Here is a 21,234-nt window from a genome sequence, read left to right on the forward strand (position 1 = left end):
TCGACGTTCTTAATTTTTTTAGGCTACATTTATGTTAAAATAGCAGACCCGGCAGAGGCTGTCCCGCCTTAACTTTTGTCTATCTGCATAAGTTTTAACTCTTACTATCTCTTTCCCCTTTTTTGTTATCCTTTGGTTCACTCATCCCTCCACCTTTCTCTTTCTCTCTATCCATGTTTTCGCTCAATTCTTTTGGGCTTCATCTATCCCTATATCTCTATCTTCGTCAAACTCTACCTCTTTCTCCTCCATTTTTCCCTTCTCTCTAGTTTTTCTTATTCTTCTCCATCCCTTATTCCCAGTCCATGTCCAAGTCCTAGTCCTAACCCCAGTGGTAGTCCCAGTCCCAAGCCCGCCCCCCGTCGCCGTCCCAGTACCGGCCCAGTGCCAGTGTCAGTCCCAGTTCCAGCCGGAGTTCCAATTCCAGTCCCAGTCCCAGTCCCAATCCAGTCCTAGACCTAGTTTCAGTCCCAGTCGCAGTCTCATTCCCATCCTTGTCCCAGTCCCAGTCGGTCCCGGGGACATTTCCCGGAAAAAAAGGGTGGTACATACCAATCTAGGCAAAGGGTTATCTATACATATGTATATCAAATTTCAGGCAAACGAACCACGACTAAAATTTGTTCGGATAGATCCCACAAATGGGAATAAAATCGGCGGGGTGGTTTCGGAGTCCAAGCCTGCATACAAGCATACATCCTTTTTTATATATATAAGTGACTGTTTAAAAACGAAATCTTTAAAAAAAAATTTACGAAAACGTTTTTTCAAGAGATGTATGCATTTTTAACCATTAACTTGGCAACACTCACAAATACCTATCCAGTTCAACCTAACCTAGCAGCTGGCTGCTGGCCATGTGTGTGTGAAATAACTTCTGATCTTAGGTGATGATTAAAGGGTGTTATGGATTCGCATTTTCGGTGGAAGCAGTAAGGAAGGCGGTCGGCATGATGTTGTGGTGCACAGTGGCTAGTCATTGTCGGCTGGGGCGGGTCCTTGCCAACCTTACTGTTCCTGCGCCATAAACAGAAAAAATGGTCATATCATGCCTATTCAAATCAACTGTCAAAAAGCGCAGCGCCGACTCAAAACGCTTATAATTCAAAATAAAACAATATCCGGCAGAACCGGATGTCACGGACAGACCGTTACAACATTCAAAATTTAAATTCAAAAAAAAAATCACTTCAAAAAAAAAACTAAGCGCAACAAAAATTACCAACCGGACATGACCGGTTACTAACTCTGAAATCAAAATCAAAAAAACGGCTGAAAATTAAATTAAAATAAAAAGCTGAAAATGGAAGGAAAAAAACAAAGGCCGAATATATATAGGGGGCGCCGCGGATGTTGTTGCGACGCCCGGTGCCTTGTCCCACCCTCAAAAACCATGGCCACTGACGCACCTGATTTTCAGTGGCCCCTTACCTGTATGCCCTAAGTGCCTTCTAAATGAATAAGGGAGTCAGCTTAATTAAGTGATTGGGAGGGTAGGGATTAGTAAGGTCTTCGAATGTGTACATCCGTGCATTTTCTTTTACACATAAATTGATTTCCTTATCTTTGGTAAAGAGGTATCCAGAAAAAAATATATTTCATACACTATTGTACATCTATGTTCACATGTAGGTACGTTAGAAGTGAAGAAATCAAAATATGTGCAGCACGTAAAAAGGAAAGGATATTCACTAGTAGGAGTGATTAATCAAAAAAAAAAATATATATATATTTTTTTGTTTTGGCAAAATTTGGTTGAATCAAGGTAAAGTACGTTTTTATTAATGATAACGTTGAAAGGGTGAATTTAAAGTTATACACACACATAAATATGTATGCATGTACGGAATTAATCTATTATGATAGTTAGTTTATATACATAAGGAAATAGAGTTGTTGTTTTTTCAATTGTAAGACTACATATGCCTGTATAAGTACGGTGGGGATCAATAATAAAAATTGGTTACATTAAAATTTGTTCATAAAAAAAATGTGGTTGTTGTTATTCCAGAACGGACTCACCCAGTAGGCCGGTACCTACTTAGCCGGAAATGACCGTCCGGCGGCATCTGCTGGTGTACCTCCTGATGATGTGGTTGATGGTACTTGTTCTTGCCGGTTGTGTTGTTGCAGGTTAGGTGTTGTTGCCGGCTATTATGGTTCTTGCTGGTAATTTTAGTTGCCGGCTATTAAGGCTGGTGATGGTGGTAAGCCTGGGGCTTACCGGGCGCTATAGCTGGTGGTAGCGCGTGATGGAGCAGTATACATGAGTTTTTCCCAGTTAAAGGATTTGATTGTTTGTAGTCGCTACCGACTCATCGACGACACCGTGTCTTTTATGGACTTAACTGTTAGACATTAGTAGTAGAAGTACGTGAAAGAGCACAAAAAGGTTGAATTTTGTTTCTGCAGGGCTTTGGTTATCAACTCACTTGCAGATTCGACTAGTAATGGTTTTAATTACAATATTTTCACCTTTTTGCATTTTACTGGCAGAATGTAGCACAAGGTGAAGTGTGCTATTTTGGCTTTTCCATGCGATTTCAACAAGGCCAATTACAAAGCAATAAAATTGGAAGCAGATATGAATTCTTGTACAGCAATTTTACCGCAATCGATATTTTTCGCCACAATTAAGTTCAATATAGCGTACTTTAGGTATTTAGTATATTTCAGTTTTCCCTGGTGCAAATTTGCTTTTATTCCATTGGCCACAGCTTTTTCTATATACAGCTTAGCTAACCCCACAAGAAGTATCTTACCCACGTTTTGCTTCCACTTTGACGAAGGTCCTCTGAAACTGTCACTACAAAGGAGGAATCGCAGTTGTAATGCCACGCTCTCCCGTCGCTGGTATATTGGAATGTCGGCGCATCAGCTCTCAATTCCAAAACACAACACGTTTATAAAGGGGGGCCTGCTCTGGTATGTACGGAGTACCCACGATAGGTGGCTGTGAATGGAAGCTTCTATGTACGCTTAGTGCTGTAATCTCTTTTCACCTTCGACGTCTCCCGGGATATTATATATTAAGTTCTCTAAGAAAAATGTGTTTTTGACCTTTTCGAGTTTTTATTTTACAAATAAAAGTTTTAATTTCTTGACACACTTGGACTTCAATTTTTGTTCCTTCTCATATCTTTCCTTTTTTCCCGGAAACTCGTGGTTTTTTCTTACTAGCGATCGCCGACTTTTTTTTTTATTTCGATACTTTTCATCGCAACTTTTAGGTCCCATCCCCAGCCACTAGAACGTTCCAACGAAAACGCTCCCAAGTGGACCGTAACCGTAGATCATAACAGCAGACCGTAACAAGGGCCAATTAATGGTGGCTTATAACCATAAAACCATAACCAGATAAAACAGCTGATCGAACCTTCCTTATGGAAATCAATGTAATCGATTAATGGTGCCACACCATAACGCTAACGCTATAACCATATCATAGCCAACCAATTGGTTTTTGGTTTCTCGCCATATGCATAAGCTAAAAATATTTGAATTGGTGAATTTAATAACTTTTTGTAGATTTTATTCATTGTTTTGGATACGTTATGACTAAGAGATTTTTTTTTTTTTTTTGAATATGTGTAATTTTTTGTGTTTTCTTCATTTTAATGAAATTTTCACTATTTTTAAGTTAAGGCACCATTAATCGATCACATTGGAGATGGTTATGGATATGGGTATGGTTACGACTATGGAGTTAGGGTTAAGGAAGTTTAATTAGCCCTTAAGTCCAAACCATGATCAACAAAATGCATGCCAGTAACATCGCTACACGCAAGATTTTGCGTTTGTCAATATAATGAAACTTCAAACTTAGCAATTTAAACTTATTTCGCTTTGCAGATTCACATACGAAATTTCTCGAAGTTGTTATAAACAGTCTCACTATACAAATACTTACTAACATGTTTTTTGTCTCCTTTTCTTTTGCTAAAAGGTAGTTTTCGATTTGTGAAAAATGTTAGAAAAGTAGTGTTTATTTTTAGATGGGGTCTGATGGGAAAGCGCCGATGCGCAAGGGAGAGAATTTTCCACCAGAAATAAAAACATTGCACCTTAAATATACTAACACTTCATGTGCTTTAAAATAAACCTTATTTTGCTTTAAAATCACTTTACACGACAACTCGTATTTACAAATATGATTGCGATGCGGACACGGCGGTAGTTAAAGACAACTAACTCAACTTATATGAAGGGAAGAACCACTAGAGCGGCTTTTGACCGCTTATGCGGCAGTTACTCACGAACGTACGTACCAAAAACGTGTCAGCTGACACGACCTATCTTATGAGTGTGCAATGTAAACGAAAACTCACAGACGTGCAACGCCCGTACGTAAGTAGCCCGGAACGTAGAAATCAAAACAATTTTGATTTTTTCCATAAGAACGTGTCAGCTGATCGCTCTCTCACTAGACAGAGTTGCCTAGTAAACTTTTGTGCGCTAATTGTTGACCGTTTGCAGTTTTATGCAAAAACACCTAATTAAAGTTTGAAAAATTGTGAAAATAATTCGAAATAATTATTTAAAAGTGCAGATTATAATTATGTAATCTATTTATATTTATTTAGTATTAATTCGAGCCTTTTACAACATCAAAAATTAAATTGGAAAAAGTTGATGTTTCCATAAGCATGCATGCAAACTGGTCAATGACAACAGTGCTTTGCTGTAAACAATACACACACAAATACATATGTTATGTACATGTACACAGACGCACACATTGATTCCTACGGGCTTGAGGGTTCGGTCAAAAGTGTTTCGTACGACAAACGTCCGTACGTACGGCACACGTCGGTGGGTAATTGCCGCTTTACAATTTTGAAATGACCGTTACGTGACTCTTACACATTTTTTATATAGGAAAAAGATGGAAAGGTAGGGTTGCCGTTCGCACGCAATTTATACATAAATATAGGGGATTAAAGTAATTGAGACTCATGTCTTCAACAAGTAGAAACGAGGGACAAAAATCAATCAAGCCTTCTGTAATTTCAGACTTGTATAGTTTCACTTGTAAAGTCTGGAAGCATTCATAGACAAAACAAAGGACAAATTCTTCCTCTTATGCAGAAGCTGAAAGTTGGCTACTTCTCTCGCCCTCTGTGCAAATACATGGAATCCACTCGATCTGTCAACGCACGATACTGCATCAAAAATCGTATGTGACGGGCCTTTCTGTCCTCGGTAAAAAGTATCGATTACACATTTTCTCGGTATCGGACCAAAAGTATCAACACCTGCGTGTATTCATGATGGAATAAGAGAAGGTGGCGCATTGCGCATGTAAACATTAGTTCAACTGTTTTTTATGGGCAATTTTTACGTCATTTTCCTTTAGCTCTTGTTTTTTTCTCTCTTTCTTTCATTCGCTGAAGCAGTCAAGTAAGACGTAGATGTGCAGAACGAAGCAATTTTGAACTCGTGAATGCACAATCTTCTGTGTGTGATTTGTGCGTGTATTTACTTACACAAATCACACACACAAGATTGCGCATTGCGCATGTAAACAAAAGATCAGCTGTTTTTTATGGGCAATTTTTACGTAATTTTCCTTTAGCTTTTGTTTTTCTCTCTTTCATTCATTCGCTCAAGCAGTTAAGTATGACGTATATACGCAGAACGAAGCAATTATGAACTCGTGAATGCGCAATCTTCTTTGCGTAATTTGTGATTTACTTGTATTATTATGGCGGCCGCCGGGATGTGTGGTGTGATGGTAGCGTGCACCGCCTACCACACTGAAGATCCTGAGTTCACATTTTAGAAAAAAAAAAATTTCAATTACAAGAAATTTTTTCTAAGGGTGGTCGCCACTCGGCAGTGTTTTGCAAGTACGCCGCGGATATTTCTTCCATGAAGAGCTTCTAAGTCAGCATAAAAACAAGTAGGTCCCATCCCGCGCATTTGTAGCGCAAATTAAAAAAGGAGCACGATGAAAAGTGGAAGAGAAGCTAAGCCAAAAATCTCTTCTGAGGTTATCGCGCCTTACATTTATTTATAGCTCGTAGTGTCACTTTGTCGTAGTTCTCAACGCAAGCACAGTGAACGCCACAGTTAACCAGTAAGAAGATTCATACTGGTGATTCTCTTCCCACTACCCAGCCAGCATTTTTTGAAAATTTTTATCAAAAAATATTCAAATATCATACCGCAAGATGATTAAAAACGTTCAATTTTAAAAGCATTTTCTGTTCGAAAATTAACGTATCGTCGGGAGAAAAATGTACCATAAATGTGATTATTCTTGAATAATCATTTATGATTCATATTTCGAAACGCTTTTTGTGCATATCTGATATCATTGTAAAATTGGGCTTTAATTGTTTTAGAGTAATATTTGAATGCTTTTCACAGTCATTTTCTGATCATATTCGTGACCATATTTCCATCATTTTGGTTGAGATTTTTGACTCATTTTTGAATGCGATTATCATGCATTTATTTGACATGCTAATATTATTTCATCAGGGGAAGAAAGCATGCTGAAGTGAGCTATTTGAACCAAAGGTAATTCGCAAAGAAACTAGACCAATATACACCTGCGACAACAACATCCAGCATCAGATATGATCGTCAACATCTTAAAATACGATATGGTACGGGATGTTGAAGCCATATCCAGGTACATATGTCAAGAGAGTTTCATTACCTGGGGTTCAAATAGTTCAGAACCTTTGTATTGTCTAATGGTTGGATTTGTATTTTCTGGAAAGCCGAAGGTGGACAAATGGTTGGGGACATCTTTTGTTAGGAGAAGTATATACATTATTTCTTGTCTTGAAGAATAAAATTTGAATATATTTTTTTCTGAACTTCATGATTGAAAAAATGTGCGTATGCGAAAAGATAAAATCTTCAATCAAAAGTAAAATTTTAACAAGTATAAAATTCATTATTCAAACAAAGATTGTCAGAAAAGATTCAGAAAGCTGAGTGAAAAATGATTAAAAATTTTTGATCACCTAAAGTAAGCACATTTGATTCAAATATGATTCCAAAATATGATTGAAAAACTATATACAGTTTTTGATCATCAAAAGTATTCATATTTGATTATTTCTTTTGTTCAATTGTATGATAACTCATTTTTTAGTAAGAAAGAGTAATCAAATTGTATTGATATGTAGGGAAATTCAAGATTTTATCACCTAAATGCTGAGTGGGTATAATGGTTTTTGGCCTCCCTCGGGATCCTCTCGGAGTCATTTGGGCATCACTTCGGAAATATATTTAAATATCTTATTTTATCACGATTCTATGTTTAATTCCTATCGCAATTTGTTCTTTTCAGCATATTAATTTTAGAAAACAATGTCGATGCTTCTCATCTGCCAGGCGTCCCGTCGCGGCTTCGATTTTTATTTTAAATAAAATTTTCTTATGAAATTTATAGCAAAATTGAACAATGTCAACACTTCACAAACTTTGTGTGGCAAGATATAAACGCAGCCATATATAGAACTCGTCCATGAAAGTACACCGTTCTATATAAGTCCAGCATAAAGGGCTAATTAAACTTCCTTATCCCTAACGTCATAGTCGTAACCATACCCATATCCCTAACCATCTCCAATGTGTTCGACTAATGGTGTCTTAACCTAAAAATGGTGAAAACATATTCCACAAAAAAAAGTCTCTTGGTCATAACGTATCCAAAACAATGAATAAAATCTACAAAAAATTTATAAAATTCACCAACTCAAATATTTTTAGGTTATCGATATGGCAAGAAACCAAAAACCAATTGGTTGGCTATGGTATGGTTATGGCGTTAGCGTTATGGTATGGCACCATTAATCGATTACATTGATTTCCATAAGGTAGGTTCGATCATCTGTTTTATCTGGTTACGGTTTTATGGTTATCAGTCACCATTAATTGACCCTTAAGAAATTCACCAAGGAGACATGGATGTATTATTATGTAAACGCTGACAATAGCTATCATCCGGCGGCAAAATCCTGAGCCAGATAAATAACTTTGCCTGTAAATGCAACAACAACGATTTGAGCCAGATAAATCCAGATAGAAGTCTGGTTCAATTTGTGAGCCAGATAATTTGTTAATTACTTCTTTTTAGGTTGGCAACGCGGTCTATAATATACCTACTTTTTCAAAAATAGATGTCGCTGCTTAGCCTTTCGCCGTATGAGTTGAATGAAAAACAGCAGCGACATCTGCCTATCACATTTCACGTGTGCGAAAATTTCACGACATCTGCTTCTCAAGTCTCTCAATGATCCAGAGCATTCCCGTAAGAATTGAGCGTGAGCCGGAGCTGTAAAACCCACTGAAAGACGGCAAATAGCTATCATCCGGTGGCAAAATCCTGAGCCAGATAAATAATTTTGCATGTAAATGCAACAACAACGATTGGAGCCAGATAGAAGTCTGGTTCAATTTGTGAGCCAGATAATTTGTTAATTACTTCTTTTTAGGTTGGCATATTGAACATCCTGTCAGTCAGTTGACAGATAAGAAATCACACTTAGTTCCCATGGCTCAATTATATGGTTGGATCATCTCGTCAGCTGATTTTTTTTATTTCATTGCATGGTCGATGGGATTGTCAAAAGGAGATGGCAAACTCAAAATTAAACCAACACATTGGCAACATTTTCTTACACATACAAAAACTCCTAAGTTTTATGTTTCCATTCCATACCATTTGCACTAACACCCATACACAGATTTTGACAATTTGAACAGACATATTTTGTTATTGTACAGAGAGCCAACCATATTAGCTGTATTTCTTTGCTAACTATTACAATTAAAACACTAGCTAGCTTACCGAATTGCATGGAAAGAAATGTTGAACCATGCTTAGTTCCATTCACAATGATGGTGAGCGCCATTGTGAATTCATACAAGTGAAAAATCTTTCTATTCCTCCATTGTCATACCTACCTGTCAAATAATAGCTGACAGGCAGAACGGCTGTCGCGAATGGCCAGAGAATGGAAGAAAGGTTTGTTTTTTGCTAGCGGTTATTAAATTGAAGTGCCATGAATTTCACATTTGTGTTTCAAATCAGCGTTTCTTTTAAATGTGTATTTAGAAAATCAGACAACATATTAATATTCATTTCTAAAATCAAGTTAATAGATTAAATTTGAGCAGGCAGTTATGCAAACATTTTAAAATATGTAAATCAGGGATGCACCTTAACGTTAAGCTAATCGTTTATCAAAAAATTTCGACCGTTTCCGTTGACACACTTCGAAATATTATCGATAAAGAAATTATCAAGATAAATTGTATCTCGTTTTTAACCGAAACGAAAAGCTTTCGTTAACGTTAAAAACGTTAACAAAAACGGGATACTTTGTGTTTGAATTGTGCTGGCAATGCTATAGCCATGGTGAAGCCGTAAGGTGGTAACAGCGAGCGGACATACACACACAAACTCCATGTAATTTGTTTGTGTAATTCGTTGGTGGTAATGTCAAAAATACTCTGAGAAATATTCGTACTGTCAAAATTCATGAGAAAAGTTGCAATTAGCTTGGCTAATGCTTTCACCTTTAATGACTCCGCCATCAATTGGCTTTGCCAGCATAGTTTGAAATTAATAATCAACATAAACGATTTGATTTCGTTTTGATGTGAGAAAACGAAACAAAATCATTTCGTTAATTTGACGTTCTTAACGTTAATAAACGAAACGAAATGACTTTGCTTCGTTTATTAACGTTAATTATCGTAACGAAATGATATCGGTTCGTTGGTTAAGCATGCCTGATGTAAATAATGAAATATACCAGTCGTCTAAAAAAATGTTGAAAAACACTAGTGAGCAAATGATTTAAGTATTCGAACAGCGATTGGACAGGTGATCGAGGCTGTTTACTATTGTGAACGTTTTAATCAAACATTCGCCACTTGTATGAGCGCTATGAACCATTGCAAATTTTACCAAGTAGAGCAACTAACAGCTGATCGGTGAAAATTCGCACATTACACGCACAGTTCTCGACTCAGTTTCAAAAAAAAACTTTAGATTATTTAACTAAAATTTTAAAGTGAGATAATCCTTACGAATTTATGTATATGGAATATATAAGGCGTTTTTGTTGTTATTAAAACAATCGTTTTATTTATATTAAAGCTTTTATCATTTTTTTTTTTAACTTTAAAAACTCCGAACTCCATTCCTTCATTATATGACATACGTGCCTAGTCCACTGCCTTCCACTCTATTCGCAACATAACCTCTATTTAAGCTGCCAAACTATATAATAATGAACGCCATATGAACCATTGGTTACTATATTTTTATTATAAACTTTACAATGATATGAACGCAATGAATCTTAGATACGGAATTAACTTCGCTTTATCTCGTTTTTTCTCGTCTATTCAACAAAATAGTGCTCAGGAACAAATTGTTAAGTTGTTGTCTGGTAGATTTCCTAAAGTAAGTGAGTTGAGAATAACATACAAAATTTTGTAATTTAAAACTTTTTAGGCGAATGTAAATGTTGTGGACGTATCTGGAGGATGTGGAGCGATGTTCGAAGTATTTGTGGAGTCTAAAGAGTTCGAGGGCTTGTCCACTTTAAAACAACATAAATTAATAACTCAAACTTTGAAGGATCAAATAAAAAACATTCATGGCGTCCGGATACACACATCCGTTCCTAAACCGAACTAAAATTCAATATTAAATGATGCCTTGGGCTGACGCGAATCAACCACTTTGTTGCTATCATGAATCCGGATGAGCTTGAACAGGACATTTCAAATAGGAATGTATACAAAAAGAATAATTTGCGATTGAATGTTGTTAATGATGAATTATCATAGCTTTATGTTAGTATGTATGTAATTTCAAATAGATCGATATGGCATAACAAAAGTGTTCTACTTTTGCTTACATAAGTGCAAGAGCTGTTAACGCAAAGAAATACCGTATTTCCATCCGTCAGTGGTTGCAACTCTAGTAAAACATCAATTTCATGGATTCTATACCATGGACTATATCCTATTTTCTGGGATTTGTGATAGCAGCTTTTGCTTAGTAGGCGCTTTCAGCAAACAACTTTTATTGATACGTTGGGTAATAAATTACAACAACAATAACACTGCTAATACGAGTCCACAAATGTGGAGGTGTCAAAAGATGCGTTTTGACCTCGGTAACGCTAATCCGAAGGCGGAAAACTTTTACTCTTTTAGGAGATATTTGCACTTGAAGTTGTAGGTTTTCATGTGGCTCTTGTAATTTTGTTGTACACAGAAAAAAAACGGTGTTTAATGAGTTTTGCACAGATTTAAATTTGATCCCACGCCATTGGTGGACCGGCCGGCGTACTTTTTTATAAGCGCGGCTCAAAGGCCGTCAATGCAGAAAGGTATTCCGCGCAGAAATGCTATGAATCCCAATACCAGTTCGAAGAAGTTTGCGGCCTTTTTTCGGTATTTCGTGAATTTCTTTGGTAGACGCAAAATTTTTTGGTGAAAGTCTAGAACGGGGTTCGACTGCGAAAAACTAAAACTCCTAGCTGCCATTAGATGAACCGGAAATGGCTCGCTCAAAGCAAATAAGTACTTAGAATATACCCGCCTGTCGTAAGAGGCGACTAAAATACCAAATTGATTCACGGCGTTGTGCAGCGCAACCCTCTCAAGGGGTTGTCAGCGCAAGATATAGCTTCTCCAAACCAATTGTCAACCTCACCTACCCTTGGCGAATACTGTTTGATTAACAGCCGAGGCTCTGGTGACACCAAGTTCCTCATGGAACTAGGGGATGGAGAGGGCGGGAAAGCCTAGAAGGTTTAATACGATCATATAAATCGTTCCCGAGATGGTCGGGCTAGTACCTTTATGGTGGTTTGTTACCGGAACGTACCGAATCTATATCCGGCAAGGGACCAGCAACATCGATCAGCCTTCGGGGTATGTCTTTATCGTTATTACAACAACAACGGATTGGAGACCAATGCATTCAAGACTTCAGTTTGGATTAGTCTTGAAAAAGTCGCCATGTTGATCGGAATTAAATCCTTTCCAACAATTTTGTACTTTCAGTAATTTTGTGTCTACAGGAGCTGGAGTGCGAGGATTGGAAACACGTCCTTTGGATGATTGGACAATGATCCATTTCGCGATTGCAGTTGTATTAACAATACAGACATTCCCCGAAAGTTTTGGGGAGTGTTATCGATGTTGATGGTCCTTTGCCACCCCAGCGGGTTAGGGGATCAGAATATACCCGCGGTAGGTATGCCTGTCGTAAGAGGCGACTAAAATACCAGATTCAAGGGGCTGTGTAGCGCAACCTTTCAGGTTGCCAGCGCAATATATAGCTTCTCCAAACCCAATTGTCAACCTCACCTATCCGCGGCGAATCCTGTTTCACTAACAGACGAGGCTTTGGCGACCCCAAGCTCCTCATGGAACTTGGGGGGTAGGGAGGGAGGGAATGGCCTGAAGGTTTAACGCGGCCACATAAATCGTTCCCGAGATGGTCGGGCTAGCACCTTAAGGGTGCTATGGTACCGGAGCGTACCGGATTTGTATCCGACAAAGGACCATCACACCGATAACACTCCCCAAAGCCTTCGGGGAGCAACCTTATCGCTACAACAACAACAACAACATGGTCCTTTGCCGGATATAGATCCGGTAGCAAGCATCATTGAGGTACTAGCCCGACCATTTGGAACCAATAATATGACTACATTCAACTTTTTTAGGCCATCCCGCCTCCCATTCCATAAGGACCTTGCGGTCGCCAGAGCCTCGCCTGCTAAATATGTCTGATACATTAATATTTGTAACAGGATTCCCTGCGCGTAGGTGTGGTTGAAAATTGGGTTGCGGAAGCACTGAAGCTATAAAGCTTTCAATTGCGCATATCAACTCCCTGAAAAGCAGTCGTTATGCTGATTGGAAGCCGAATGAAAGAGGATAAATATAATAAGAGCCGTCACTCGTTATTTTTTAGGCATTTACTCGATGTAAACTATGAGGTAGTCGCCACTTTTTTTTTGGGCGAAATGTTTATAAATGTCTTCTATACATTTTCATGGGGTATTTGTGTTTATTTTTCCGACTGTGTTTAATTAATTATTTAATTCTCTTTCCAAAAAAACACGTTTGCATAAAGTGACAACACCGCATGGATAAATGGAAGGCAATTCAAAAATGTCCCTCATAAAACAAAAGTAGCGACTACCTCGCAGTTTACATCGAGTAAATGCCTAAAAAATAACGAGTAACTGCTCTTATTATATTTATCCTCTTTGGGAGTAGAGCCGATGGAAAAAAATGTCATCTCTCTCCGGATGTTGACAATTTTAATGTGGTTCTTGTAATGTGTAAACAAAGGAATTCTGCACGGATTTAATTTTGATCCCACCTTATTTGTGGACCGGTCGGGATAATTTTTTTAAGCGCGCCCAGAGATCGCTAACGCAGCAAGATGTTCTACACAAAAATACAAAGGTCAAAACACGTCTATCAACACCTCCCTGGATATTCTTGGGCGCGTATTAGATGTCGACCCCTGTTCCATCAGGGAACTCTTTATGGAATTAATAGACTCTATGCCTCCTGATCATACGGCAAAATTGTGTTTACGAAGATGTCCCCTTATTTATCTTGTAGGCACAGCTGCATCAATCAGATGCGTACTGGCTTGCTTCGGTTAGTAACAACTATTGGCCAATCGTAGCACAAAATCAGTCGACCAAATGCTTCACATGCCGGAACATGAAGCTCCTTATCTTGCTAACGCTGGGCGAGGTATGCGCATAGTCCCACCAATAATGAATTGCAACTACATAGTTCTGCACAAGGCGAATTCAGTACCAGTACCTGAGCTAACCCGAACATGTACCTAGATATTAAGAGAAGTATTTAATCAAGTACTCTTTATTGGAAAATTTTCCTTTAAATTAACTTAAGGTCAATACAAAAATTTTAAATTCATACTCAATAAATTTCAAGAAATGTTTTTTCTTCACTTTAGGTAATTGTTTTTGATAATAGGGCATTAATATGCCCGACCATCACCGAAGCCAGTGATTTAGCAAGGAATCCGAATTATAGCAAAGCTTTCTGAATCTTGGCAAATCGATCAGGAAAAAGAAAAAAACATATGGTATGAAGTAGAAAAACAACAGAATCTGTAAACTCACCATTTAGCAGCGCCAAGAAATATGTGATCTGTATTTTAGCATTGTTAGAACCGATTTATCGTTTCTCTTACTGACCATTTTATCATATCGCTCATTTACTTCAATAGTGTCATAACTCAAAAAATATGACTTTAGAGTTAATAACATATAAAAGTACCTCATATAATGATCTATGCTGTATAAAAAAATCTTTGTGATGAGTTAAAAATTTGCCACGTGATATAAAAATGAAAATATGCCTTTATATGCGCAACATATGGCAGTTGAAATCTTTGAATGGCTCTCTTGGAAAATTGTGTTTTTTGAATTACGACTCTATTGAAGTAAATGAGCGATATGTTAATACACATTAACTTTTGAACGAACACAATAGAACAGCTTCTGGTACCTTCGCCAACAATGTCACGATACTTTAAGTTGAATTAATTTCTTACGGTCAAACGCCGCTCTAAATACTTGCTGAACATTTATATTTAAGGTTATTCTATACGACAGCATGATACTGCTAATACGCTTCCAAAAATATCGAGAGAGAGGTGTCAAAAGACGCGTATTGACATCAGTATTAATAATCCGAAACCGGAAAAGAAAAATTTTATCTCTGTCTGGAGATATTTGCAGTTGAAGTTGGCGATTTTCATGTGGTTGTTGTAATGTTGGAGTGCCCACAAAAGAAATTGTGAACATAAGTGTTTTGCGCGGATATAGTTTTGGTCTCCTAACCGGTGTTGGACCCACCCAGCATAATTTTTTATAACCGCAGCCAAAGGCCGCAAATGCAGGGGATTCAAGGGGTTGTGTAGCGCAATATATAGCTTCTCCAACCCAATTGTCAACCTCACCTTCGAGCGGCGAATCCCGTCTCACTAACAGACGAGGCTCTGGCGACCCCAAGCTCCTCATGGAACTTGGGGGTGGGGAGGGAGGGATGGCCTGAAGGTTCAATGTGGCCATATAAATCGTTCCCGAGATGGTCGGGCCAGCACCTTAATGGTGCTGTGTTACCGGAGCGTATCGGATCTGTATCCGACAAAGGACCATCACATCGATAACACTCCCCAAAGCCTTCGGGGAGTAACCTAATCGCTACAACAACAACAACAACAGCCGCCAATGCGGAAAGGTGTTCTGCGCAAAAATACTGTGGATCCCACCCCCGGTTTCGGAGGGACCCGTGCGTCATTTTTCGGTTTTTCGTTAATATCTTTTGAACGACTTCAAATTTTGGTAGTAGTGTACGCAGTTTACGGTACCCACCGAAATTTGGGCCAAGATTTTCGAGCGAGGTATCAAAAGACGCGTATTAGGCTCGAGAACAATAGTCTGGCGGAAAAGAAAAATTTTATCTCTGTCCGGAGATATTTGCAGTTGAACTTGGCGATTTTAATGTGGTTGGTCTTGTGTTTTACCCACAAAAAAAAGTATGCATCATCGTGGCGGTAGCCACGGTTATACCACACACCCGGACTTGGCATGGCGTAGCCCAGGGTTATTTTTTATAAGCGCGGCCGAAGGCCGCCAACGCAGAAAGGTGTTCTGCGCAAAAATACTATGGATCGCACCCCCGGTTTCGGAGGGACCCGCGGGTCTTTTTTCGGTTTTTCGTTAATATCTTTAGAACGGGTAAAAAAAAGTCAACTTCCGCTTTCGGATTCCTGATCTAGACGTGAATACGCATCTTTTGATACCTCACTGGTCCAAATTTGGGTGGGTAACGTAAACTGCACTATTACCCAAATTTTTCTTTTCCGGTTTCGGATTATTAATACTGATGTCAAGACGCGTCGTTTGACACCTCTTTCGCTATTCTTGGACGCGTATTAGCAGTGTCATGCTGTCGTATACAATTACCAAATTATACAACAAAAACTTATACCACTTTTGTAAATTAAGCACATGCAGCGAGCATTAAAGATAGAAGAGGTCGTAGTTGAAAAAAGCTAATTATTTAGTAAGACTGTTTTAATTATTAATAAAACATGCAATCACATCTCGCAAGTGCACTTGAATCAATACGAATTCGCTACAACGACATAACGGTAACTCGTTATAGCTTAAGGCCGAACACATAACAATTGCGATGTGGTATCAAGAGTTGACAGCTGAGTAGATTGCATGCATTTGCAAGGGGAGGGACAAATATACTTTTAATGCATTGTGCTATATCCAAAATCTTATGTGCGCCGGCTTTTAAGATGTTGACAGTGCATGCATGGCGGAACGATACAAGGTGGCAGCATGGTGACGTTCCTACAAACATAAATAAAAGTTCCATGTACTTTGTTTTTGTAAATTCGATGGAAAAATGTCAAAATCGTACTGCGCCGGAAGTTGATGTATCAAATCAAATAAAAAAGTATATAATCGCTGGCCCGTGCTGCCAGCTTGTTACGGGCTAATCCTCACGTTCCAACGAACTGGGATCCGGATCCTGGCAAAGTTTTTATTTGCTAAAGGGCTCTGGCGACTAACAACGACATTGATTGAATTTTGTGTGAGTTACTGCAGTCGGGTGGCTTCGTGAGACACGTATTTGTTGTCGGCAACACGTTGATGAAAATCAAAAATTTTTGATTTTTTCATTTGACGCTTGCTTATTTGATGGTCGCGGTGTGATTGACAAAACAGCAGTGTTGTACTTAGTTTGTGCTGACATTCAAAATGAACAAGTGCGTGAAAGAACAGTAAATTTTATTGGAAATTATCAATGTTTACCAGCATAATGGAATGTACAGCTGGAAGCATATTGTAATCGTTTCTTTTTATCACTCTTTTTCCTTTTCTTTTTATTTAATAAAACTGCTGTTGTTGCAAGTAACAAAAATTATCACCTCTGACGACATATTCACGTCCGAACGCTACGGTTTCCAATGCAAATGTTGATTGATGGCTTTTTATTTGATAGTCGCGGGGCAAACATTAACCACCCGACACGCACCCATACAAAAATTCAGTCAATCTCGTTGTTAGTCGCCGTAGCCCTTAAGAGCCGTTTCTCGATGCTATGGCAGCAACAAAGCAACAAATTCATGCCGAATATTTTCTCAAAGAAGTTTTGATTAGTTTCCTTTAACTGCATGTTTCAACTATATGGTTGGCTCATCTGTACAATAACAAAATATATCTGTTCAAATTGTCAAAATATGTGTATTGGTGTTGGTGCCAATTTTTATAAATATATCGGCCAAAAAACCAGCGATTGCCTTGGTAAAACATCGAGTAATTTGCTAAAGTATCGAGTGACGGCTCTTAACAAATATTCCTCAATCCCGAAAGAAATTGAACATGCAAATGCAACAACAATGTGCTCCATATGGAGGTTGCGTTTGTAAATATAAGGCAAGGTGCACACGAGGCTACGCGTCATAGACGCGTACAAGATATTTTATGTAGCTACAATTCCTCTACGCTTCAAGATCTGCATACGTAGCTACTTACAAGCGTCGCTACAAAAATTTATTTATGATGTATAATTGCCCTTATACAAAAGTTGATTTTGTATAAAATTAAAAACAAAAGTTTTCACCACCGCGCATAAGATAAAAAAAAAGAATTTGCAATTCAAAACGGATTTTAATAACAATTTTTGTTTGTATCGGTCAACATAAACATGTCCAGCGACGAAGAATTGGTATTGCTAAATTTTCTTCGTCGCAGAAATGAAAAGAAAGCAAAGAGAAAATATAGGGCACATCCATATATTCAGATAAATGTTAATTGTAGACTGTTTGTATGTGCAAAGGAGTTGTCTCAGGATGATACAAAGTTCCGGATATTTTATCGCATGTCAAAAGCTACATTCAAGGATTTGGTTATGCTCGTTGGTGCTTCCATACAGAAAGAAAACACCAATATGCGTGAAAGTGTCCCTCCTGAAGAACGGCTTATGGTAACATTAAGGTATGTGTATAACATTGTTTCATTCAATGTACGAGATTCAATTGTGTAGGGCCTCATTTTCGGAAAAGGTTCAGTAACGTTGTTGTTGTTGTAGTAGTAATGTTTTGCCCCACCTAATAGCTGCGACCGATCACAAATTGCCATCAATATCCTCTAACGGGAGTCCAAGGAAACTTGCTGTTTCGACAGGGGTGGACCATAATTAAAGGGGTGTTAGAGGCGTTGGTTCCACATTACAATTAAAGAGATGGTTGGTGTCATGTGGGGACACATTGCAAGCGGGGCATACATTTTGTATGTCGGGGTTGATTCTGGATATGTAAGAGTTTAACCTGTTACAGTATCCAGATCGAAGTTGAGCTAGAGTGACGCGCGTTTCCCTAAGCATAGAGGTCCGACTCTTTGTGGATTTCACTGAGGACCTGTTTGTGCTTTTTAGCTTTATATGGCTGTGTCCTCAGGTACCTTATTTCCTCATATTGCTTACGGAGATGACCTCTTAAGCCCTGGGCGGTGTAGCCTCATCAATCAGATGTCTGTTGGGATGTCCAGGTTTCTGGGTATTCAACAGAAACTGTTTCGTTATCATTTCATTTCTCTCCCTAATGGGGAGTATTCTCGCCTCATTATGCAGATGGTATTCTGGGGACGTAAGACGACAGCCCGTAGCGGTTCTGAGGGCGGTATTTTGGCAGGCCTGTAAATTCTTCCAGTGAGTATCCTTTAGGCTTGGCCACCATAACGGGGATGCGTAGAATGCAATCGGCCGACCAATTGCTTTGTAAGTGGTAATGAGCGTTTCTTTATCTTTACCCCAAGTGCTGCCGGCAAGAGTTTTGAGGATTTTATTACGCCTCTGGATTTTCGGTACAATTGCAGTTGCATGCTCTCCAAGTTAAACAAAATAGGGTATAAGACACCACCCTGTTCCACACCTTGTTTAATTCCTCTTGGTTTGGATGTTGCATTCCTGAATTGCACCGATGCTAGCCGACCAGACAGATAATTTGCGGTCCACATTTTAAGACTTAGAGGAAGGGGAGACACTTCCAGGTCTTGCAGTAACGTGCCATAGTTGATCGTGTCAAAAGCTTTTGACAGGTCTAACGCAATGAGTACTGTCCGATGATGAGGATTTTGATTTAGTCCGCATTTTATTTGAGTACTAATTGCATTTAACGCGGTGGATGTGCTGTGTAATTTTCTGAAGCCATGCTGATGATTGGCTAGTTGCAAATTTGCTTTGAAGTAGGGGAGCAAAATGGCTTCAAGCGCCTTGGGTACTGGCGACAGGAGAGATATCGGGCGATATGACTCTCCTATGTTAGCTGGTTTCCCAGGCTTTAGTAGCGGGCCATTAGCCTAGGCCATTTAAACTGCTGCGTAGAGATGCGACACAAAATCGCTTGCAGGACCTGTGGGAAAGTACAAAGCAACACCTTTGACGATGTAGAACGCAATTGGCCGACCGATCTTTTTTGTCAGCCACCAGTATGGTCTTCCGATCTACATAACCTCCACTGGATACAGTTGCAGGCCTACCATAATTCTACACTCATAACTGCTATGGAATGCTTGGTTATGACATCTGAATAACACGAACTCCTCCTTGTTGAAGATCGAAATGATATGCTAAACAAGCTGCTTCTGAAATTTTCTAAGCCGAGATTTCCCGACCGAAAACCGTTTTATCCAGATAAAGACGCGCTGGCCCGCAAAGGTTTCTAAACACAGTTGGCTTAAACCGCATTTCCAAACGTTGCAGATAAGTACGCACATTTCCAGGGCCCGATACCATCTCGCCTTTCATAATCTGGTTAAAGTACTTTCAATAGTGCTTGTTCCCTCCAAAACTTTCCGGGACCTGTGGTAATTAAACAATTCCCAGTGAGTTCCTTGTCACCTTGTCACTTGCTCAGATTCGAAATAGTTACAGAGTAAATTCTTACCTATCCAGAATCACCCCGGCATGCGTCATGTAATCCGCATGACATACACCACCGAGTCAATTGTAATGTAGAACCAACAACTCTAGCAGTAATTTCTTTGTCGTCAACAACATCTACCCTGTTCTGGTGACAAATTCGATTTGTTATAGGAATATTTTCTGAGTCGGAGCTTTTCATTAGATATGAGTATCTTTGAATTGGGGCCACTACTGAGTTGGTGGCGAACATTTTGTTGTGTATGTGCGTGGTCTAAATTCTTTATAACTTTTTGTTTAGGTATCTGGCTACAGGATGCACGTTCAATGCGCTTGCTTTATATTTTCAAAGAGGAGAACGTACAATCGGAGTAATTGTTGAAGAAACAACAAAAGCTATATGGAATTCATTAAAAGATTGTTATATGACGTTGCCAAATGAGGAGCGTTGGAAGAGTATTGCGGGACGGTTCTCTGATCTATGGCAGCTGCCAAATTGCTTAGGAGCTATCGACGGAAAGCATGTGCGAATTCAAAAATATCCAAATTCGGGTTCAGCTAATTTCAATTACAAAAACTACCATTCAGTAATATTACTTGCCTGTTGCGATGCCGACGGGATATTTACATCAATAGAATGCGGATTTGCAGGACGAAATAGCGACGGGGGAGTTTTTAGAATTTCGACGTTTGGACGTTGGTTAGAAAGTTACAATAATTTACCATCCCCAAAGGAACTACCGCATGACGACAGTGGAAATAAGTTTCCATATTATTTCGTAGCAGATAACGCCTTTCCTTTAAGGAAAAATGTTATGCGGCCTTATCCGGAAAGAAACATTGTCAACAAAATGCGCATATTTAATTATAGACTAAGTCGCGGTAGGAAGAACATAGAGTGCAGTTTCGGGATGATGGTAAAAAAATTTGGAGTTTTCTCAACACCTATACGATGCCAAAAGTACGAAACAATCATTTCAATTATACAAAGTGCTTGTATCCTACATAATTTTATAAGGAAAAAAGATGGCATATCATACACGACCTTCCTTCCCGATATCGAAAACCAGCAACCAGTTCAACGGAACCCAAGTACTCTGCCAGAGTTCGATAATGTAAACATAATGGAAAATTCTGCCCCACAAAACTTACGACACTATTTAAGCAATTATTTTTTATTACCAAATGTTTCTTTACCCTGGCAGTGGAATTATTGTTTATAAAAACTGTTAGACTGTTTTA

At 38.7% G+C, this 21,234-nt stretch overlaps 1 long non-coding RNA gene across 2 annotated transcripts; it reads left to right on the forward strand.

The window, feature by feature from the left end:
• The first annotated feature begins 10,677 nt into the window (after nucleotides 1–10,677).
• On the forward strand, nucleotides 10,678–16,166 carry LOC137243251 (uncharacterized). 2 transcript variants are annotated; one of them, XR_010950479.1, is made up of 3 exons: nucleotides 10,678–11,080; nucleotides 13,636–13,935; nucleotides 14,000–16,166. It is a non-coding gene; the product is annotated as an uncharacterized lncRNA (long non-coding RNA). The 2 variants fall into 2 exon arrangements; XR_010950478.1 differs by having other exon boundaries at nucleotides 13,636–16,166.
• The last annotated feature ends 5,068 nt before the right edge of the window (nucleotides 16,167–21,234 follow it).

The sequence above is a fragment of the Eurosta solidaginis genome, chromosome 3, assembly GCF_040869045.1.
Source record: "Eurosta solidaginis isolate ZX-2024a chromosome 3, ASM4086904v1, whole genome shotgun sequence".
Classification (NCBI taxonomy): Eukaryota; Metazoa; Arthropoda; class Insecta; order Diptera; family Tephritidae; genus Eurosta; species Eurosta solidaginis.